The sequence below is a fragment of the Pinus tabuliformis genome, chromosome 5_2 (genome assembly GCF_031772625.1).
Source record: "Pinus tabuliformis cultivar Carrire ecotype Pingquan chromosome 5_2, CPIR1, whole genome shotgun sequence".
NCBI lineage: Eukaryota > Viridiplantae > Streptophyta > Pinopsida > Pinales > Pinaceae > Pinus > Pinus tabuliformis.
This window is the reverse complement of record NC_142306.1, coordinates 385,778,373-385,786,302: the sequence shown is the minus strand read 5'-3', so window position 1 is coordinate 385,786,302 and position 7,930 is coordinate 385,778,373. Positions and strand designations below refer to the sequence as shown.

General features: G+C 35.7%; 1 pseudogene; it reads right to left on the bottom strand.

Moving 5' to 3' along the window:
• Window positions 1-775: 775 nt before the first annotated feature.
• LOC149159111 (BTB/POZ and MATH domain-containing protein 4 pseudogene) lies at window positions 776-1,963 on the bottom strand (annotated as a pseudogene).
• Window positions 1,964-7,930: the final 5,967 nt, after the last annotated feature.

The window sequence follows — 7,930 nt, the reverse complement described above, 5'->3', positions numbered from 1 at the left end:
AAATTTATTATATGTAAGTAGAGATCGAAGTGTTAGTTTGGCTCTATTTGTTGGAAAAACAAATTCAATGGATCTAAAAGTTTAAGATAAGATGAAAATAGGTTGAAACAAGCTACTTGTAATGGACATTGGATTTTTAATATCAAAAACATTTACTAGCCTCGTAGATCCTGACATATTGTTTTTCATTTTAATGAGTTATTAAGCCTAATCTTGCTATTTAGGTATATATTTTTATCCTAAATTCTAGAATTAGTAAGGGTGCTAAAAATTGAGTTGTTTTATGCAGTAGAATATATCAAAATTTGTTTGATTAACTGTGAATTTAATTTTACTCTATAATTTTAACAAATAGTTAACACACGTTTATCAATATGAAAATAAAATTATGCAAACTGCTGCTTTGTTTAAATGCAATACAACAATTTGTTATTTTGAATATATGAATAGCATATGTATCATTTAATTTTTTTATGATATAATATAGCTTCAAAGAAGTTGAAGCAATTGTTTTCTCAATATTACATTAGAAATAATAAATAAAACTATACATAAAATACATCTCTGCAACAAATACCATATAAATTCACCCAAACATACTAAAACTATATATAAAATACATCTCTGCAACAAATACCATATAAATTCACAAACAAACTAAAACCATATATAAAATACATCGCTGCAAAAGGGCAGTGACATCACCACCCTGCATCTTGTTTTTATAATAATTGGTGCGAAACCAATAGAATCTCTCAATCCTACGTTATTGGCCTTACTCAGTCCCATCGTTAATTTGAGCCCACACACTCGAACAGCTTTCTCCGCTACTGGAATCATCCTGAAAGCTAACAACTGCCTTTAAAAGTTCTACCTCAAATAAAGGGCATTTCTCCTTCAAATACTCAAAACCGTTTGAACGCATAACTTCTGCAATATTTTGTGCGGCAAATTTGAGACACGCAGCTTTCAAGTCAGTAGCATGGCAACTCTCAGCCAAAGCAAAAGTGGGGCCAAATGTACTTACAGATATGCTTCTGCATAATTTTGATTCACAAAGTAGCCTCAATCGCCGCAAACCATACGCATCCGCTACGGCAAGCAACCGCTCTGTCAATGTCTCAGTTGTTGAAGAAGAAGAATTCGGTGAGGATGAATCTTCATCAAGAAGGGTGTCTGTATAAATATAATGCAGCATAGCCTTAAACACCGTAGGCTCCATCTCTGTAATAATAACTACATTATTCTGATCTGAAGACTCGAAAAATTTTGCTCTGAATACAGGGGATCGTGCGGCTAAAACGAGTTTATGGGCATGAAATTTCTTCCCACCCACATCAAAAATTACATCTGAGGTCTCTTGATCTTCTAAAAGTGCACCAAAGTGTAAAGCCAACTCTGATTCAGGAACAGCTAGCGAGCGCAACCTAGCGTACTCGCTGGCAGACTCCACAACACCTACTTTGCCACTTAATATCAGGCAATCATCCTTGAGGTAATTGGATTTTTCGAGTGCAGCCCGTTGGCGGAACCGTCCATAACCCCACATGCTTCCTCGATGCTTAAGAGTGTAAGGCCCTCTCTTCAGCCCCGGGCCCGAATGAGTGTGGAACGTATTGTGCTCGCCCATCCCGCTTTGATCCACCAACGTCAATTCGAAGACAGCACGAACCTTCGTGCCCTCGCTGGCCAGCGCGATGAAAGCCGAAACATATAGCGAATTGTGCTGTGCACTCTTACCGTCAGGGTAGAAATAAATAGCCCACTGATAACCTCCCACGGCGAAAGTCTCGCTGGTAATGTACCTGCCAATGCCCATGCCCTTGGCCAGAGAGAAACCTTGTATTACGAAATTGTGCGACCCATTGACAGTGCTGGTAACCCATCTCGAGGTTGAAGACGAGCCATATCCGTTCTCGATTCCATCCTGCATTTTCGACAGAGATCTAGACCCAAGTGACCTTTTGATTGATAATCGCCGGCCTTTTAAAAATAAAACTATAAATAAAGTAGAAATGAAACCCTACGGCACCAGAACCGTCGGAATTCAGAGATAATTCAGCCGCTTGAGCGATATTCCCTGCCGTTGACCACCTCCGACCTTTCACGCAAGCGGTTGTGAACGATTACAGGCGAATACTTACTGAATATTGTCTTTGTTGAATACCGATGGCGAATGTCATCGACAGAAACTCCTATTCGCAAACGCGACAATACTGCCTTTTATCACTTCCAAATTCCCTTTTATCTATATATATTTCAAGTTTTCGAGTTGTAACGAGTCCAGGTCGGTGCTAATTTCAATCTTGAATAGAAAATTGAATTTTTTTGGAATGTTGTCATCGTGATTCTGCTAGGCAGTTTTGATATTTCGTAACTTATAAGACAGTTTTAACTTTCAAAAAATTCTGCTAGCCTAATTTTGATATTTCATTACTTACAACACAGTTTTAACTTTCACGTTTTTGAGATTAGTCAAATAATGTAATGACACTAAACCCCGACCTATATTTTGTTATATATATATATATAATATGAAGTGATAATTAAGTTAGGTTTTGTTTTATATATATAATTAAGTGTTAATTAAGTTGATCTCTGTTTTATTCTTATCTATAATTATTAAGTGAATTATTCATAGTTAAGATTGAAGCAATATTTATAATAGTATACATAAATCAAAGGTTGAGATTTATTTGTAAAGTATGTTCATTTTTTCTTTTGGAGTTGTCTATATGTGAGATTTTTAGAGTTTCCACTAGATTCGATTGTGAAAAAATTTATGACAAAATCTTGATTTGTGTTCTTTAAATTGGTTTTCTTGACTCATTTGGATTCGAGACCCTCAATAAACACCTTGAAAAACCATAGGGCACCTCAATTGTGAAGAGATGGCCCATCAAACTTTTGATTTAAATAAACCGGAAAACTTTTCAAATAGCCTCACATATAGACAACACCTTTCGGGTTTAATTGAATTGGTTAATTTTTTAAAAAATGCCATATGAACAAGTGTCATATGAAATGACTTAAAATATTTTGGGTAAGCTGTGCTATTGGTCCATGATATTGTAAAAATTCCTATTTACATATCAATAATCCCCATTGTTAGGTGGGCCTAAATATCATGTTTAAGAATCGTGTTCCATATTTTTTAAAATCTATATATGTTGAACTTGGATATTACATTTTTAATAATAATAACAAAGCTATCATTTAGTTAATTTTTGTGAATTTTTTTTTTAACTAAGCCATAAGGCATTCCCATGTGAGATTGACTCTCCTCTGGTGATAAGTGGATCTAGTCTCTATCGTCACATGGCTTGTTAGACAATTAAAATATCATTAACCGTTGGATCTCACCATTATCCTCCAAACTGTTATTTAATTAGTCAACTAGGTCATTTCAAGGATTCTTCATTTGTTCGAGCACATCCAAGGGGTTTCAAGGATGAATGCGTTGCACGAACAATTTCCTTGCCCTAATCTTGGAGGTACTCATCCTTCTTCTCTTCTTCTAAAGAGAACATTCCCCATTCTGCTCTTATTGTTCTGGTTCGGGTTCTGTATTACGATTACCCCATTCGAGGAAGCCTCGGAAGCCTCTCCAAGACATCACTTGCCTTGTCGCATTAGCCACTAATCATGTTAGCATTCACAGCTTCTAATTTGGTTTTCTCTGCACATTTTTCCTTTTTATTTATCAATGCTTTTTTGGAAACATATATGAGTGAATTGAATATTTGGATGTTCTTTGTTTTGTCTTATAGATAAGGTCTTCACCCTCTATTGCAAAAGCGAGAGCTCATGTAACATTGTGGTACGCTCTTCGAGAAAGAAGTGCAGTATAAAGAAAGAAATTGTGCATCTGTCAAGTGTGGGCGTCGTTTTGAGTGAGGAGAGGTGCCAAAGACATGAAATGCCATGCTCAAAAAAAGATTTAGATAGAGAATGCAAATTGAAAATTCTTGCAAATTCCCAATGGTTTCCACGTAACTTTTTTTGAATCATAATCCCCACGAATTCCAAATCTAAACATAGACTGGTATTAGCAAATTTGGGTAGATCTAGTTTCCAAATGTTTGCCTTTGATATTTGTAAACATTTAGATATCTCATCCTAACTTCAAATACAAAGTAGAGAAATGGTGGAATAAACATGTTCAATTTGGATAAAAGAATGTTTGTCATGGAGAAAAGACTTAAACTTTTGAAGGACAAACTGAGTCATTGAAATAGAGAAGTTTCTAGTGCCATTTTTAAGAATAAAGAAGCCATAGGAAAAAATACAGATGAATTGAAAACAGACATCTAGGCTAAGGATTGTCAAAGGACATTCTCAAAGGCTTGACTCTGAGGACCTTGACAAAGTTCACAGGGAGGAGCAGATTCTCTCAAAGTATAAATATGGGGTAGGAGTATTTGAATAAAGGTGACAATAACACTCAATTTTTTCATTTCAAATAGACTAGTCGATAAAATGAAATGCCTCTTACTCCCAAATGGAATACTCTTTAAGGATTAGAAGGAAACTAGAAAGATTAATTGATTCGAAAGAGGAATAAGAGGAATTGAAATTAGAATAATTTTAGTTAGCACTTTTCTCAACGAACAAGAACAAAGCTCTTGGTTTGGTTGGATTTTGGAATTATATTTTCTAGGAATGATGTAACATCATCAACGGGGGTCATGGAGAGTGGTGGAAGAATCAAGAAGATCTAAGAGATTCCTCGAAGATTTTGACAACACCTTTTATTCCAAGAATCCAAAGATATAAAATGCTAACTTCCTCGATGGCTTTAGGAAAATTGTTCTGTAATATAGTCTATAAGGTGATCTCAAAGGTGGTGGAAAATTCACTAAAAACTATTTTCGTTGTCTCATCTAGAAACCTTCTAATGCTTAAACTTAAAAGAAAATTTTTGGGTTTTCAGAATTAACTTTTTATAAACTCTTTGTGGAAGTTCAATAGGAGAATTTAATTTTATTCTAATTGTTTTAGTCCTGATATTTTGCAAATAGAATATGGTAGTTGGATGTTTCTTGTTAGTCTGAGTGACCCAAAATCCAAGAAATGTTGAGCTTATAAACTAACATGCTGAGCTTACAATGTAACGCACTCGTTGTGTGATTATTAACCATTCAATGCCATGTAACAATCATATTCATTAATCTCCATTTATTATTTTTCTCAACCAACTTGAAAAAAGTGGTTTTAAAGAGTATGGATAGACTTACTAGTCCTAGAGAGACAACGCTAGTATCCAATCTAAGATGGATGGAATGAGACCTACGAGGCTAGGCCTGCATTAGATGGAAACACACCACGTAGGCAAAATCACACTAGAGTAGGACCTGTAGGAAGACATTTGGATTCAGAAAGACCACATTATGTAAGAAAACATATCTAATCAAGACCTATTTAAAAAATATATGGTTTCACAGATGGTGTCCTTACCTATCTAAGTTTAAGCAAGTTGCCTGGGATGAACCCGCACTAGGTGTGCTTGGGTCGGCCTAGCATAGCCAAGAAAAGAAGGTTCAAATACTTGGCAGGGGTTAGCATTTTTGTTTACTCTAAGGCGAGGCAAATTCTAGGTATGTGATTTGTTCTAATGAGTAGTTTAGGGTAGGCTCTTTCCTTTCATTCTATAGAATATTAACTTGAAACAAATTCAGATGAATCTGGACATTCTTGTTCCTTGGGATACCAATGGTGAGAAAAATTTTATTGAGCTAATCAAGCACTGTGCACCCAATAAGAAATCTGCTCAGATAGCATAGATAAGAAATCTGAGCTGGAGGATTATTTATGCCCTTCTTGTATTGAATTTCAAAATAAAAACCCTCTCATGCCCTTCTTGTATTGAATTTCAAAGTAAAGACCCCCTCATGTCTTGACTTTTGTAGCATATGGGTAGCCCTATCATCTTTTGTGTCATGCTAGAAAATATTCAAATGAACCTGGCCATTCTCGTTCATTGAATGCCAACAGTGAGAAGAATTTTATTGAGATGATGAGCTACTGGGCACCCAAATTATACTGTAATGAATAGTCAGATGACAAAGTTGCTTGACATTAGAGAGAAATCAAGGTGGGTCGCTTCCATCCAACCATTTCGAGGTATGTAGCCCACTCGTCTGACCACCACTCTGCTTGAAGCGTGGCCATGGCGGTGAAGGACCTAAGGTCAGTAGCTGACCATCCTTCTGTATTTTCTTAAGCCAAATACGCATTCCTAGTGTTTCCCTTATTCCTCCTGCTCCTAGTATTTGCATTCGTATTCTTACTAGGATTCTTTATGCATACCTTTCTTTGTTAATTTCTTGCTCGAATTAGGTAAGCTTTCGTGGTTTATTATAGTTTTGTTAGGAGAGTTACAAGGAACATTAGTTTCATGAGTGTTATTGGCGAGGGCTAGTGTATTATAATTTATTCCCTTTATAACCTGGAGTCACGATATCTGTTGTTACCTATGTGATATTGTTATGAAACCATCTCACAAAAAGATAGAAAAGATAGATCAATGCCTTAGAAATAAGCCTCTTCGAGGGGGCAACCTCCTTTACATTACACAAATGAACAATTCTTAGATGATACAAATGACAAGACCTTCTTTATATATATAGGAGTCTAAGGGGTCATAATATAATCAAAGTTGACATAACAATAATAATGTAACAATAGTGGGCTTCTATGGGGCACAATAATAACAATAGGGGAGTACATGGGCACAAAAATATAATAAGTGGGTTGTACTGATAATAATAAGGGGTTATACTAGTAGTGTAGGGCCCTAAGATGTCCCTTTGCTTCAAAAAGTGTTGTCCTTAACGCTTGAGTAGTTCTTGATGCTTCTGTATAAAATTATTGTCCTCCCATGTGGTATCCTTAGCGGGTATGTTTTTCCACTTCATGAGATACTCTGAAATTGATCGATTTCATAGTTGTTGGGTTCTTGTTTCTGTGACCGCTCTAGGTTCCAATATGATTTTTCCTTCCTCTTCAAGTTGTGGAAATATTGTTTGAATTGGGATCTTCTGCAACTTTTGAATGAGCGGCCACACTTATTCATCCTTCTTCCATTCATCCCTTGCTTCGTTTATCCAATCTATTTGGATAATAGAAATAGCACAAAACAATGCTTCCACATCCTCATCCTTTCTTGAGAGGCCATCTGCAACAAAATTTTTCTTCTCTTTTTTGTAGATGATGTCAAAGTAATAACCCAACATATTTATGACCCATTTTTATATTCTTCTAAAGATAATATTTGTTCTAAAGAGTATTTAAGACTATCATGATCCATTTTTACCTTAAAGTGTCTTCCAGTTGGGTAAGGTTGCCATTTCCTAAGTGCATGTAGTATTGCCAACATTTCCTTCTCATAAATAGGTTGCTTGAGATGTAGTCGTAAAAATACCCAATCACCTACATCAAAACTTTTTTCACTCCGATGTTGATATACTTGTTGGTTCATTCGATTCCGCACCAAAGTGGCATTATCCTTTAAAAGTTGGAGAACTTTTTGTTGATGATCGATGTGATCTTTCAATGCTTGAACCCTTTTATTCTTCATATGTCCTTCTATCTTGAGAGTTTGAGGAGTGGCAATTTCTTCCAATGCTTTACAAGATATGGTCATATTCATTTCTTGATGCTCGATGTGATCTTTCACTTCTTGAACATTTTCTTCTTGATATGTCCTTCTATATTGGTAGTTTCAGGAGTGGTAATTTCGGCCAATGCATTATAAGATATGTTTGGAGTGATTTCTTCTTTCTCGATGTCATATTTCACTTCTTGAACCTTTTTCTTCTTGATATGTCCTTCTATATTGAGACTTTGAGGAGTGGTAATTCTTGCCAATGCTTTACAAGATAAGGTCGGATTCATTTCTTCTTTCTCTGGGGTTGGTTCCTGGTGTATA